At 40.7% G+C, this 16,530-nt stretch overlaps 1 protein-coding gene across 3 annotated transcripts in view; it reads left to right on the top strand.

Moving 5' to 3' along the window:
• The window catches only part of FBXW11 (F-box and WD repeat domain containing 11), a 94,635-nt gene that overhangs the window by 35,821 nt on the left and 42,284 nt on the right, over positions 1-16,530 (top strand). The gene's annotated exons all lie outside the window — the stretch shown is intronic.

Below are 16,530 nucleotides of genomic sequence, written 5' to 3'. Positions count from 1 at the left end.
AGGACCGAATTTGGCAACATTATGGGTAATAGTGATGTTAAGATCTGCTAAAAGATGATAGCCGTTACAGTACATGCTAAACATCTTTTATGGAATGGGAGTCATGGGAGTCCCAAGCTGTGGAAGGGAATATTTTGATATTTGCTACTGATAACTGCTGAAGCGAGTGGGTTGACTCTAGTGAGAGCAAATGCTCTGTGAAATCTGTTGTTTATTATTTATTTTTATTTATTTATTTAATTTGATTTGTATACCGCCCTTTTCCCGAAGGACTCAGGGCGGTGAACAGGGCAATAAATACTAAAATACCAAAATACAAAAATTAAGAAGAGATTAAACCATAATGCCCAGTACAACAAATAAATTACATAAAAACAGTAATAAAACCCAAACCCATCAGACCAGGCCGGCTTGTTCAAACAAATAGGTCTTTAGAGACTGACCATAATCAGCTGGCTTACTGGTAAGCCTTAGTGCTAAGCTAATGCTAGTCTGTATCAAGGATCCTCTTCTCCAGTGAACTTTTGCTTGGTGGTATCTCGGTGGTTAAAGAAGCCATAGGGTACCAGTTTTTGTCAAATGTATACTTCCAGGTAGATTGGAAGTTACCTCTGTTAAGGGATGTCAGGTTTTTTTGGGCAATGGCAAACTACTCTTGAAAATCTTCAAACAAAATGGCAGGGGCTAGTCCAGGCAACTACCAGGAGTCAAGCTTTATACAAAGGCATGCGCACACAAAGATATAAAAGTTCAATGCTTTTAAAATTGTATGGTATGGGAAAGGCATATTAAGATTTTAATAAAGAAAGATAAAAACTCTTCCAGAGAGGATTTATGGCAAGCTACAATGTCCCTTCTTGAATGGGAAGGCATCGACAGTGGAGATGGTAATTGGATATAAGCTCTGGATTGACGAAGTCTCTTTCCAGAGCAAGGGGAGAGTGTGAGATATCCCAGGTGTACTCCATATAGCCTCTCCTGAGTAGATTGCAGGAATATGTGATCAGCTTCTGAGTTGAGTGAGTAGGAGTCAGGGATTCCATGTTAGCTCACAATCTTAACACAGCCTTTTTGATGTACAAAATGCAGGGTGAATTCCTCCTTGTGAAAGAGGTTTGTCGTTTGAGTTTAAGGAATTAGAAAAACAGGGTGTTTTTTTAATAAACAGTAAAAGAAAACGTAAAGTAATGATTTTGAAGAATTAAAAATGAACTAAGGCTCCAGATGGTTTTGAAATTTGTAATTTGTAATATAATAATCTTCCCCTTGGAAAATTCTGATTGTTTTGGTTTGGTGGAAAGATAACATGATAAGATGGTACTTTATTAGACTAGAGCAGGGGTAGGCAACCTCGGCTCTTTTATGACTCATGGACTTCAACTCCCAGAATTCCTGAGTCAGCATGGCTGACTGAAGTCCATGAGTCATAAAAGAGCCGAGGTTGCCTACCCCTGGACTAGAGGGAATTGCAGAAAATGAAAGATTACTTAACAGAGACAAATTTATTTATTTATTTATTTATTTATTTATTTATTTATTTATTTATTTATTTATTTATTTATTTATTTATTTATTTACATTTATATACCGCCCTATTCCCTGAGGACTCAGGGCGGTTTACAGGAAATTAAAAAATACACAGATTAGACACATTAATACAAAATGGAACAAAATGTTTTAACAATGGCTGGTTTTTTTTGGTGATTTGGGACTCATAGGTTGAGAAATTAAGAACAAAATCATGAATGGATGATGGGCAAATACTGGTAGGGAAAAACAGCTTATACCAGATAAAATTGAAATCAAATTGAATGTGGATTTAAATATGGCATGCTATAAGAATGATGTGCAAAAATGATTTACTTTTGCTAATTAGGAATGATTGACGAGGCTTTAAGATTTTGTTAATAATTAAATTATAATTTATGTGAAGAGTGCATTTGTTGTACATTAAAGAGATGGTGATAATTTACTAAAATTATACTTGTCATGATGAAGGTTAAAGTTGCTTTTTTTTAAATTTCAATAGAAATTTATGCATTTTAGCAATATGTTCATCATTTTTACTTAGTTCTGTTTCAAACTCAGTTTTATACTGTTAAAACCTAAAAAGTTCTTTTGTCTACTAAAATCTTTCTAATAACTGTACGTTGGAGAACCATTGACAAGTATTTCTTCTGCCACCAGATTTTCTGTAACTTTTATGTTCTCTCTGTCAAAATTCTAAATGTGTTACAATAAGATAGCTATTTGTGTTTGCTTATCATTTCTTTTCTATAGAATGCTTTTTTTGCTGGGCACCTCAAAGGTATTTTCAGACATAACCTGGCTTTGTGTATCAGTGAGATAGGCAACCTAGAAATTTGATAAATAATAAGTAAATAAAATGTTTAAAATGTATATTAATCTTAGCTGTGCTGTTCCATAAATATCCATGTCACCCAAATCTCAAGTCAGGATCTTTTAATTACAAAAGCCTTCTTTTTCTCAGCAATATCCACTCTTTCATCCAAACTAAACAACAAGCTACAGATCAAATAACTCTGATCCTCCATTTTCTTTACACCTTGTAACACCTCACATTTAACTTGTGGGTTTTTTCACATTTAACTTGTGAGGTTTTTTCCTCACCACACAAACTTTGGTATATCTTTCTGCCAGTGTTTAATTGGTACATAAATTGTCAAAACAGATATTGCCTGAGACAACAATAACATTCTGTGCAAAAAATTCAATCTCAGAAATTCTCCCCAACAATGTCAATTGTATTTTGTGCCATCATAACATTCAAGAATAAATGATAAATGATACTCTTAAGAAAACAAAGCAAAATACTTTCAGGTATTATGATAAGACAGTGGTATAAGCAGTTATTAGAATTCCATAATGTGGAAGCTGTTGTTAATAAGCAGGAAAAAAATTATACCTCCTTTTCTGCCCCATCCCATCCCACTTTTTCATTGCTATCCACTGTCACTGTAGGTAGATTCTGGTTTTATAGTTGGAAGAATTTAAAAAAAAACAGTTGGATATAATGCTATGCAGAAAACAATCATAAAATTCTGGAGTGTTTTACCTTATGTTTAGAAAAGGAGATGATGCAGCATCAAACAATCTGCTTGTCCACTTTTTACAGACTAGGAAAAGTAACAGATATGTCTGACATAGTGTTGTCTTGAGAGTCACTCACCTTGCTTTAACTTGAAAACCAACAAGTTGCACCTGCTCATTTCAAGGTTGTTGGGGTTGGGAAAGACTATTCTCTGAGACTGGCTTCTAATTGGAGTATGCAACCATTAAGCTTTGGAGATTGACCGCCATGTGGCAGCGTCATATTTTATGCACATTATTGTACAGTGATGAAGGATGTAGCTTTAGCAGAAGCTGCCTTTTTTAAAATGGTTAACTCAAGGCTTACCATTAAGAGGAATAAAGCAACTCAGATAAAAAACAGATGTATATAAAGTTATTAACTTTATGGATGCAAAGCAGACAAACATGCACCAGATCCTGCATGGGCATCATTGCTATACTTTCCAGCAGCTCAGGGACCTAATGGCAAATACAGCAGCATGCAGGATCTGAAGCATTTTAGCCTCTCTTGGATCTGAATACTGTGTACCTCTGTTAATATATTCAGAAGCCAGGTCAAATAAGAACATTACTTTGGTGTCACAAAGAGCAGTTTGATGCTGGGAAAATGAACTAAGTAAGGTCGTTGATTCTCTCTGAGTTGATTCTCTTGTGGAAGTTTCATTTCCCAATTAAGTAACATCATCAGTGTTAGGTACTAGGGCAGGCATGTCAAACTGCTGGCCTGACAGGCCGGATGCATCACGAAACCACGCCCACCCCATTGCTGGCAATGAGGAAAAAGTCTTGATACGTCATGTGACATCACGTGACGTAGCGAATTTGACATGCCTGCACTAGGGAGTGGGGCTAGGGAATGTTAATATGCAAGTGGCTTGCCCTGTCAATGTTGGGGAAGTGTTCTTCATGGTTCCTGATTAGGCTGTGAATTAAGACACACCAAACAAAGAGCTGTCTGCTTTATGATCTCTATATACTTTTACTGAAGGCATTTAGAGAACGAACTTGGCCAATTATTTCAATCCATATGGAGGATGACATAGAACAGGAGTAGGCAACCTTGGCTCTTTTATGACTTGTGGACTTCAACTCCCAGAATTCCTAAATCAGCGTAGCTGGTTCAGGAATTCTGGGTATTGAAGTCCACAAGTCATAAAAGAGCCAAGGTTGCCTACCCCCTGACATAGAACAAAGCACTATTGAAGGTACTGTATGTGACTGCTAGGTTATATAAAGCTTTAAATTATAGTTATAAGATCCTAGAACACTATTTTTATAATCTGAACTCTGATAATGCACATTGGTGGAAATATGTAAAGATGCCTGAATATTGTGAAATATTAAATCAGGCAAGCGATTTCAGTATTAGAAAAAAGTTTCTTGTACAAAAGGTTTGCAGGACTGTATTAATTTTATTTTTGGTTTTTCTCATACTTTTTCTCCTCTCCTGATCTAATTTTCTCTTCTTCCCTCTTTAAAATTAGACTTTATATGTTGCTAAATAAACAGAACTAAAATAAGTGTTACATAACTAAATATTGGGTGAATCAAATCCAAAAAAAAAATACTTCATTTGAAATGTATGACTGCCAGAATATTAGGTAGTTGTTCCACTGACCTACATTTGCCCATAGGCATTGCGTGACAAAACTAGGTCAACTTCTGTTTCAATTCTGTACTATGTCTTATTCCCTTTAGATCATATGAAAGTGAACAGACTTTTGTGAATCTTCTTCCTATGCTGTTTTTTCTTACATAATCTCTAACGTTACAAATGCATTGTTCAATACACAGCAGTACGGAGTCTACAGATTTAAAAACTGGATTTTCCCCCTTTCAGAATCCAGTACACCAAGTTTTGACTGGCCAAACCTCCAACTTTTACTCCCATTTTTAATAGGTTCTTGTTCCTCAAATTATGGTAAAGCCTTGTGGATCATACCCATATCCTATTATTAAGGCAACTGCTGGTGCTAAAGCTGTCTTAATTGCTTGATTAGACAGAAAATGCTAATATAAAATGAATGTGCTGCAACGGGCTTGTCCCATCTCACAGGCTTTCCCTTGAATTTTGACTTCCCAGTGCAATGCAAGAGCAGCAAGGTTGTGATAATTCTGTAAAGCTGGATGTTGTTTTATATCTGTTTATAAGTTGATTTGGCTCTTGTTTTCTGAATTCAGACAAATTAGAAAGTGTAACAATCTGCTCAAGAAAATCTACTGTAGTTAGCTTATAATTTTTTAAAAATGTGGAAAATATCAGTTTTCAAACTTAGCTTGAATGAAAATATTCCCAAATGGTATTTAGTTACTTTATTGGTAATTATTAAGCTAGTATAGAATCGATGCGGGGAAACAAAATTCCTACTAAATATGGTTGGCTGCTACCTGTCATCTTGAAGATAGCATAAAAGTACTTCCCTGGCGAAGTATGAGACAGTTAACTGAATTGTAGTTGAAAAGATACAATTTACGATATTGACATCCTTCCTCCATTTTCAGACTACAGATACAGGTCGTCCTCAGGTTACAACAGCAGTGGGACCAGGATTGCCCCTGCTAAGTGATACACTCGTATTACACAACATCACACGACCACTTTGCTTAGCAATGACAGTCCCTGCAGTCCTGGTTGCCAGCATAACCTCAAGACACAAGCTAATGGCTACAAAACTTTGTAAGGCAAAATAATGCACTAGTATGAGAGAAGCTGAAAAGAGCAGGTGGTACTTAACACACACTTTCCAAGATCTAGATATTTTCCAGAATTGCATTAAAATTGTTCTTTCTCACTGTAAAATGTAGGAATTTGTTGAATAAAATGCAGCCTCTCATTCCATTCCCTGACCCTTCTTCATGAATGGAAACTGTTTCAGACATTATTAGGAGGGTTACCACTATGATCTTATGGAGTGGAGTTTGAGTCTTAAAATACCATTACTAAAAACAAATACAATCAGAGCATCTGAGAAGTCGTTTAGGTCTGAATAAGAAGTTTTCAGTTGCTGCAGTTGGAGCTGAATTAGGAATTAACATAATTTGTTCTTGGGAAATTAGGATGTACAATTATTGGTGCAAAATCAATGCTATGGAAATGAACGAATGAATGAATGAACCTTTACTGTCAAAGTACAACCATGTATACATTGAGATTGGCTGAGCCTCCCCTCGTGCCCCCACCCCCAACTCACAGCGACACAAACCCTCCATCTTATTATACCATGTGAGCTAATTGCACAACACACTGGCCTCGCAAGTCAATCATGCATAAAGTTTATAAAATTATTTCCCGTTCAAAAGCCTAACAGCCCATGGATAAAAGCTTGTCTTCAGCCTGTTGGTACGGCTGGCTATACTCCTATATCTCCTACCCGATGGTAGGAGAGTAAAGAGATACCGTCCAGGGTGTGAGTCATCCCTGAGAATTTTCCTCACTCTTCCAAGGCAGCGAGCCCTGGCGATGTCATCCAGTGGTGTCAGGGGACAGCCCACAATGTTTTGTGCTGTGCTCACCACCCTCTGTAATACTTTCCTATCACCGGCTGTCAGGCCAGCATACCAAACCACAATACAGTGTGAGAGGACACTCTATAGTAGGCCAGTTAAAAGAAGTTGTTCTAACCTATTCTTTCGCAAGACCCTGAGGAAGTGAAGTCTCTGTTGGGCCTTTCTGGCCACCTGGGTTGTATTAACTTTCCAGGTAAGATCTTCACAGAGGTAGACTCCCAGAAATTTAAAGGAGGAAACTCTCTCCACACAGCCCCCCCCCCCAATGTAAAGTGGGGCAGGTTCTTCCTTTTTCCTTCGGAAGTCTAGCACCATCTCTTTCGTCTTGCCGATGTTCAGGTGCAAATTGTTGTTGCAACACCATATGGATAATTTCTGTACCTCCCCCCTGTATGCTGATGGACTCCCCAAATTGTGTTTAACATTAAATCTCAGGAGACCTCTTGGATTGCACAATTGACAAATTATATCAGGAGCTGTGGTCTCCCTTGTTTCTTGTCCAACTGTCTGTATAAAACAAGTTTAAAAGGTTGTTACATAAAGAATTTGGATATAGAAGTTCAGAGAGTAATACATTTAGTTAAGGCTGGCATATTGAAATGAATGAGTCACTATAAACATACCTTTCAAATTGTTAAATATTAAAATGCATAAATGCCCAAGCATTTTAAGATGGTATTTATCAAATGAGATTTGAACAGCTGAGCACAATGATTAAATATGGAAAGTTTAAGTTCCTTCTGACAAATATACTTGTATTTGTGCAGCCCCAAAGATAGAAGACATAAAAGCAGTCCTAGTCTGAGGATTGTTTACAGTTTGAAGTTCCAGTGGCCGTTGAAAAAGCGACTTATGACTCATCCTTGAAGTTGTGACTGATGCACTGTTCTCATGGTCACGTGATCACAATTTGGGCACCCTGCACCTGTTTCACATTTACAACTTTTGCAGCATCTTGTGGTCACATTACAATTTGCAACCAACCAACTTCTGACAAGCAAAGTTAATTAGGTTACTCGGATTTGCTTCATGACCATGAGATTCACTTAACAAACACAGTAAAATGATCATAAAATCAGGTCTGGTCACATGATGACTCACTTTACGACCGTGTGTTGGACCACACTTTAGACAAATGGCCTATTGGGAACCTTATATTAAAACAGCATATTTCCTGTATGGTCAGAAGCTAACTGTTGCATTAAAATACAGCTCCTTATTCTTTTGCGTACAATTGAGAATCGCATATGTGAATCTGATTGGGGTAAATTTTAAAGATGGCACAGAAATATAATTTGCATTTTAGTTATGCTTTTTAGTCTATTTTGTAATACATGGTCTTTTATTGTTCTGTATTGTTTAGGTAATCTACAATTAGATTCACAGAGTAAGATTGGTGGAACATTTTTTTTACTTATGCAACACTTGATCAGTTGGCAAAGATCATATTGGATGGACAAGCGAGCTTTACCATTTGAGACTGGGCTATTGCAACTGGGAGCAAAATTTCAACCTTGAAGCAGGACCGCTGCATGTTTGGACATATGGCTTGTTTTCTTATAATAGGGCTGTAACACAAATACAAGCAAGTGGAAGAATTTCTTTGTTCACTTTTTAACTTTTTCTATTTTTTTATTCTCTCCCCCCCCATTTTTTTCTCTTTTTTATTTTGTATATGTAGGGACGTGGTGGCTCAGTGGGTTAGGACGCTGAGCTTGTCGATCAGAAGGTCGGCAGTTTGGCGGGTCAAATCCCGAGTGCCGCGTAACAGAGTGAGCGCCTGTTACTCGTCCCAGCTTCTGCCAACCTAGCAGTTTGAAAGCACGTAAAAATGCAAGTAGAAAAATAGGGACCACTCCGGTGGGAAGGTAACAGCGTTCTGTGCGCCTTTGGCGTCTAGTCATGCCGGCCACATGACCACGGAGACGTCCTCGGACAAGCGCTGGCTCTTCAGCTTTGAAATGGAGATGAGCACCGGCCCCTAGAGTTGGAAACGACTAGCACGCATGTGCAGGGGAACCTTTACCTTATATTATATTTTATGGGAAATTTAATAAAGTTGATGAAAGAAAAAGAATGGGTGATGCTGAGAAAATCTAAGGATGGCATATATTATTGTGGATGTTTTAAAACAAATCTGTTAGCCAAAAAGTTATACAGGTAATCCTTACTTAATGACCGGATGTTTAACAGATCAATCCAACTGAAAAAAATACCGTATATACTTGAGTATAAGCCGACTCGAGTATAAGCCGAGACCCCCAATTTCACCCCCAAAAACTGGGAAAAGTTGTTGACTCGAGTATAAGCCGATCCGCCGTTCTGCAAGCCTCCGCCGCCGGCGGAGGCTGGATCTGCGCTCTGCAAGCCTCTGCCGCCAGCAGAGGCTCGATCCGCCATTTTGCAAGCCTGAATACACAGGAATACCCTGTGTGGCCGCGGCTCTTGGGGAAGCCCTGGCTGTCTGCTTCCTCGCTCCACGCTGCCATTCGGGGCCCGCGCGTTCCCCGGGCAAATCGCGGCGCCCAGCAGGCGAGGAAACACGCCCGCTCCAGTCGCCCCCCCTTCCCTCAGGAGACACGAAGCAAGTGACCGCCCGGAGCTTACCGAGGACTTGCGCGCGGCCGAGGCTTCGGTGCTTCCAGGATCGCGCGCACCTCTCCCAAGCCGCCGCCGTCCAGAGACCTGCCGAAGTTTGGGGAGGTGCGCGCGCACCTCCCCAAACCTCCCCAAACGTCGGCAGGTCTCCGTTCCTCCGCGCAGACCTGCCGACGTTTGGGGAGGTTTGGGCGCCTCCCCAAACCTCCCCAAACGTCGGCAGGTCTCCGTTCCTCCTGCCGACGTTTGGGGAGGTTTGGGCGCCTCCCCAAACCTCCCCAAACGTCGGCAGGTCTCCGTTCCTCCGCGCAGACCTGCCGACGTTTGGGGAGGTTTGGGCGCCTCCCCAAACCTCCCCAAACGTCGGCAGGTCTCCGTTCCTCCTGCCGACGTTTGGGGAGGTTTGGGCGCCTCCCCAAACCTCCCCAGGTCTCCGTTCCTCCGCGCAGACCTGCCGACGTTTGGGGAGGTTTGGGCGCCTCCCCAAACCTCCCCAAACGTCGGCAGGTCTCCGTTCCTCCTGCCGACGTTTGGGGAGGTTTGGGCACCTCCCCAAACCTCCCCAGGTCTCCGTTCCTCCGCGCAGACCTGCCGTACGTTTGGGGAGGTTTGGGCGCCTCCCCAAACCTCCCCAAACGTCGGCAGGTCTCCGTTCCTCCTGCCGACGTTTGGGGAGGTTTGGGCGCCTCCCCAAACCTCCCCAGGTCTCCGTTCCTCCGCGCAGACCTGCCGACGTTTGGGGAGGTTTGGGCGCCTCCCCAAACCTCCCCAAACGTCAACAGGTCTCCGTTCCTCCTGCCGACGTTTGGGGAGGTTTGGGCGCCTCCCCAAACCTCCCCAAACGTCAACAGGTCTCCGTTCCTCCTGCCGACGTTTGGGGAGGTTTGGGCGCCTCCCCAAACCTCCCCAGGTCTCCGTTCCTCCGCGCAGACCTGCCGACGTTTGGGGAGGTTTGGGCGCCTCCCCAAACCTCCCCAAACGTCAACAGGTCTCCGTTCCTCCTGCCGACGTTTGGGGAGGTTTGGGCGCCTCCCCAAACCTCCCCAAATGTCGGCAGGTCTGCGCGGAGGAACGGAGACCTGGGGAGGTTTGGGGAGGCGCCCAAACCTCCCCAAACGTCGGCAGGAGGAACGGAGACCTGCCGACGTTTGGGGAGGTTTGGGGAGGCGCCCAAACCTCCCCAAACGTCGGCAGGTCTCCGTTCCTCCGCGCCCTGCCTGCCTGCTTCTTTCCGCTGCGGAAAGAAGCAGGCAGGCAGGGCGCGGAGGACCGGAGACCTGCCGACGTTTGGGGAGGTTTGGGGAGGTGCGCGCGCACCTCCCCAAACCTCCCCAAACTTCGGCAGGTCTCGGACGGCGGTGGCTTGGGAGAGGTGCGCGCGATCCCGGAAGCACCAAAGCCTCGGCCGCGCACAAGTCCTCGGTAAGTTTTTTTGTTGACTGGAGTATAAGCTGAAGTGGAATTTTTCAGCCCAAAAAGTGGGCTGAAAAATTCGGCTTATACTCAAGTATATACGGTAGTTACTTATGACCTATCCTCAGAGTTATTATGACTGCCCCTTCCCATGAGCACATAATTGCATTTTGGGTACTTGGCAACTGGCCCACATTTATAACCAGTTGCAGCATCCTGCAGATTTGTGCTGTTTTTTGCTGTTTTCCAGCATGGCAAAACGTCAAAAAGCACATATTGGATATGTTGGATGCACTTAATGACCATGTTCGGCTAACAACCATAAAATAAAAGCAGTCATAAAATCAAGTCATGTCACTTAGTGACCCACTTAACGACCACAAAGTTTTACAACAAAACTCCATGCCTACTAATTGTGGTTGTTAAACCAGAACAATCTGTAGAGGCTTCCCTTCGCCTTCAGTTAGTTAAAGGTTTGTTTTTTCTCCTTTTTTCCCCACTTATGTCTTATGCATTCATTTGTGTCCTGCATTTCCCATTTTTACAAATAACTCAAGGCACTGAATCTATCCAACATACCTCCTCCTATTTTTCCCCATAACAGCCATCCTGTGAACCTTATTGATATCGGAATTTATATAAAATAAATCAAGCATCCCTGGCCAAATTATATGTTTAAATAAATGCCTAAGAGAGCAGAAGCTAAATGACACTTCAGTACAAAGTTAAACACACAACATCTTTCCGCAAATTTGACTGCATAGTTAATGTTTAAAGTGCTGTTTATAGTGAATATGGGAAATGCAGAAGTTTGGACCCTCATTCAGGTGGTCCTTTTTAGCACCAGTGGCAAAAATAACAGCTTCATATATTTCCTTTAGCCAGCTAAGAGCCATTACTATCCTTGCATTTGGATTTTTTCCCCTCCACTCATTTTTTTGGGGGAAAAAGGGTAGTGGATGGATTCCATGGTCAGCTGCCTATATTTCAGAAAGCTGTTGAGTGCAGAATTGCTTGATCATCAGGGACATGTTGACCTGCATAAAAAAAATATAATTTAGAAGCGTTGAGTGTGAGAAAGTTGCAGTTCTCATTGTTCAGAATGCCAGTATGTTGCATTATATATATATATATATATATATATATATATATATATATATATATATATATATATATATATATATATATATATATATATATATATATATATATATATATATATATATATATATATATATATTTTGCCCAAATTTTGTAGGTATTCAGCATTATTGTCCGAAATAGTCCAGATGTCCACATAGTCAATAGCTGTCTGGGGTCTAAAGAATATGCCTTTGAAAATGGTACTTCAGCACTGTACTCAAATCCTGGCCATGGGAATCCTTTTTGTTGCTCTTTCAGTTAATTTGGTTTTGAACAGTTTACTTTGTAATTTACTCTTGCACAGAGCTCTCACAAGGGGAACTTCTGTGTAGCTGATGAGGTTATTTTAGTGGGCTGTGATCTTTATTGCTGCGATAAATTGACTCATAATTTGAAATGGCATCTGTAGCAAATCTTGTTTTCTGCACAGTCTCAAATAAATATCTCCATAGTGTATGACCTAATAATGATTTTTATATTTCAATCGTGTGACTTTGACATAAACAACATGATAATATCAGAACTTGTACTACATGTCTTTTGACTGGTGGGAAGTCTTAGATGCTTATCTGAGGTACAAAGATGCTAATGTTAATCTAGAACGTATCTTAAGGTCTGTTTGAAATTGAAATTGCCTTTTAAAGGGCTCTGAATACTTTTTGTCAGCACCAGTTCAAGCTTAAATTCAAAACTAAAATAGCATCTTCTTTATTATTACCCTTTAGAACAGGGGTGTCAAACTCAATTTCATTGAGGGCCGCATCAGCATTGCGGTTGCCCTCAGGGGGCCGGGTGGGTATGGCCAGGGTGGGCGTGGCCTACTGGGTGGGCGTGGCTAAAGTGCGTATGGCCTACTGGGTGGGCGTGGCCAGCTCTACATCGTTCGCATCAAGGGTTCCTATGGGGGCCTGGGCAGGAGTGGGACAGATCTGAGGGTCTCTGGCAGGAGGAGGGTCTCTGGGCCAGGGCCAAGGCAGTGGGGGCCGTTCCCTCACTGTTTCCAGGATGGCTTCGCGGGCCACATGAAACCACTTCACGGGCCGGATCCGGGCCTTGTGTTTGACATGTCTGCTTTAGAACAAAGCACCGAGCAGTTGAATTCCTTTTTCCTGTCAGGCTCATGATAGTCATTATGGAGGGAGCAGCAGGATGAATTTAGTATAGAAGATTGGGGTGGGGGTGGGGGTCTTGGTTATTCCCATACCGCAGTTTATTATGAGCAAATATCTGCCTCTGATTCCTGTTCCATTAAGGTTTCTCAGTGTCTCTTTTTCTCTTTGCAGGTGATTTGATTCGAATGGTTGTGCAAAACGCCACAACAGTAGATACAGCCATTCCCAATGTATTCCAGCATAGGATAAAGGCCTCTGGAATGGAGACTTGTAAATCAATAAACACACACACACACACACACACACACACACACACACACACACACACACATATACACACACATACATATACACAGAGAGAATGAAAGCAGCCACTTAATTCGGATTTTGCTTTTAAAAATTGTGAACGAACAATTCCATCACTATAAATATTTCAGTGGCTTCTTTTAGAACTTGTATTCCGTTTCCCTCTCCTTTTTTCTATTCAGTCCACCTGTTCTTTCAAGATTAAATGTGGGTGGGGTTTTTTTTAAGTGTCTGGTACATTGTTTCTTAGACATTAGCCTGTACATGTAATGGCTTGAAATTGAGTAAAACAAAAAGTGGCACGTGCACATTGATCCCACCTATTCTTCTTCTCACCATCTATGTACTGCATTCATGTGAAAAGTCTTCTCACTCATGTGTATCTCTCAGTCTCATCCAGGGTCTTCCTTTAGTAAATCTTGGATCGCCTGCAGAATTCTTATTTAAGTGAAAGTAAATCCAGTTCTGCTGAAGCTAAGGAAAATAAGGGGGCCATTGAAAGTTCCATTCTTTCTACCCAGTTTTCAGAGTTTATAGGTTCAGACCAATGCCTGAAGAAATCTTAAGTTCTATTCTTCTGAGTGGTGCAAAGTATTGAAATGCTTACGTTGGGCAACATTTTAGCACTGTTTTTGTTGGAAAACAACAATTTTTTCATCTATAGATTATGTGTCAATACTAACTTAAGAATAAATACAAAACACCTCATGGAGGCAACAATGCTGTTTAATTTTTATATGACTGCTATAGGCATAATAGAAGACTAATGAAATGTCCTTCCCCCCCCCCAAAAAAAACTAGCAAATAAACACTTTTATAAACTGTTAATGTGGTTATTCTTTCATGGACTCGTGAAGATCATGAACTTTGCAAAAAGGCAGGAGAAATCTAGAATTTGATAGGATTGAGCAAATGCTGTGTTTCCACAACTGGAAGCGGTTTTCAAAGCCACAGGGAAGCATAATGCCCGTATATCTTAAACTTTTCAAATGTGCATTTTAGCTGGTGGGGTTTTTTTATTTGGTTTCTGTTAGGGGTTAGTGGGTTGGTTAGTGAATTACTGTTGGTGTTGGATATGAAAAATCAGACTTTTAACAGAAAAAGCCTTGAAGTTAGATTAGGGAGCCAGTTTAATAATTTTATGACTATTAGGTACAGTAAAGAAGTCTTAACAGTTAATAGTCTTAAGCTTACAGTACCTAAGTACCATTGAATCTTCATGTTGCTATTCTTTGATATCTTACTCTCAATAGTTCTGGGGAGCATTCAGCAAGTTTTCTTATGTTAACACTTATTGTAGCCATACTTTTGCAATCACTTGTAAAATCTACCTCCAATAATATCTGTATGATTTCTTCTTGTTGCCTTTAGTTGGCAATCCTAGTATTTGACTATAATAATACACTATAAATAATATTTAGCTGGATTTCCATTTAATGTGTTTATTTTCTCTCTCTCCCTCTCTGTAAATTGCTATTTTAATTATACTTTATCTTTTGTGTTTGTTGATGATGTTAATAAATGACATAAAATAATTTATTGGTAGTCAGGTTCATTAGAAAGAGACTGCTCAACTCCAGAGTAAAGTAGTCATTTAAGATAGGTTGTAGACAGACTTCTGGGGAAGAAATAAAGACTGCTGTGCTAAAAGTGAAGTTAATGACTGTGGCAAAATGAAGAGCTGATGAGTAGGCTGGCTCTTCATATTTTCTTTCCAGACAAAGAGAGATCTTGAGATCACCCACAAGTGCCCCAGATGGTTGCTTCTCATGAGGATGGGAGCAGCAGTGTGGAAGAAATCGTGTTTGGTGGATCTAACTGAAAAGCTAGGCTTAGAGTTGTCACTTGAGGTTGCATTTTTCCTTAAACGTTTCTCACTAGTCATTAAACACTTGCCACATAACAAAAAGTGACTGCAAATGAAAATCGATTTGGAAGTGTGGATAATGTTTGCTGTCAGAGTTGGTATGATTTCTGATGACTTGAAAATAGGGGTTTCATATCTCACAGCTCTTCCTAATACCAATTATTAAGATATTATTTGTTAGATAGGTAGAAGTAAAGGGTGGTTTGCATAGTTAGAAATTTCAGTTTGGACTAATTGGATGCAATTTTAAAAAAATGCCCACAGGTTTTGGGGATCAGACTGGTATGTCTTTGGGGGGGGGGAGCAACTAGCAAACCAGTTTTAATAATGGTTTCTTTCATCTTTATGTACTTCTATATAATGGAATCTGTGAATTACATTGGGGAACAAAGGGAAGAGATGCAGCCTAGGAAAAACAAAGGGAAGAGATGCAGCCTAGGAAATAACCAGACGAGAGACAGGAGCCTCCAGTGGCTTAACAGTCAGAAAACAAAATTTAGGAAGGAGCTGCCCTAATAGCTCAAGCAGTTGAAACTGGAGCCAGGAAGTTGGTACTTCCAAAGCTGAAAGATTCTGTTACTCTAGATTTATAATAAAGTAGAATTGGTTCATTTAGCCCTTTTTCCTGTCTAGTTTACCTGGGAGGGCTGATGTTCTGTGACTGTTGTTATGCTGTTGGAAACTGGAATGCAGTCAAGACTCAGTTATAATATCCTCAAAACTTCTTCGTGTGTCGCTGGCTTTCAAAGCCTTTGGTGCCATTCTGCATGTGATGTTCAGCCTACGTTCAAGCAACTGTCTACAACCTACTGCTTCTCTTTGGGGATGGGAGAGGGATTAAGCAGCTGTGGACACCGAACCTGATCTTTCTTCCCATTCATATTGGGGTCCCGTGTTCAGGAGGGGATAGCAAGCAATGCGTAATTAAGCCATTACACCGTAGCAACATGTTTAAGCACTGGTCATATGAAAAGGTTAGTCAAAGCTTTTTGACCTTTTCAATGTATTTCAACATATAGAGAGGTTCGATCTTCAGCAAAATTGATAGATAAAGGGATATAATAAATATCATGCACCACTTAAATTTTGTAGTCCATTGTGTAACTTGAGTAAATTAGATGCAAATTTTTCGTGTAGGAAGAATAAGTATACCTCTACAGATAGTCCTCAACTTACAACCACAATTGAATGTTTGTCACTAAGCAATGCAGTCATTAAGTGAGTCACACCCAATTTTTTTTTTTTGCTGCAACTGTTAAATGGATCTCCACGGTCATTAAGTGAATCCCATGGTTGTTAAGAGAATCTGGCTTCCCCCATTGACTTTGCTTGTTTCAAGTCTCCTGGGGAGGTTGAAAATGGCAATCGCTATTTGCTGCAACCCTCATTAAATACATGCTGGTTGCCAAACCCCCCCAATTTTGATTAGACGATTGTAGGGAAACTGCAACAGTTGAAAGTATGTGGACTGGCCTTAAGTCACCCTTTTTA

This window comes from Vipera berus (genome assembly GCF_964194415.1).
Source record: "Vipera berus genome assembly, chromosome: 1".
NCBI classification, from domain to species: domain Eukaryota; kingdom Metazoa; phylum Chordata; class Lepidosauria; order Squamata; family Viperidae; genus Vipera; species Vipera berus.
The sequence above is the reverse complement of the archived record's forward strand: the minus strand, read 5'-3'. Positions and strand labels throughout refer to the sequence as shown.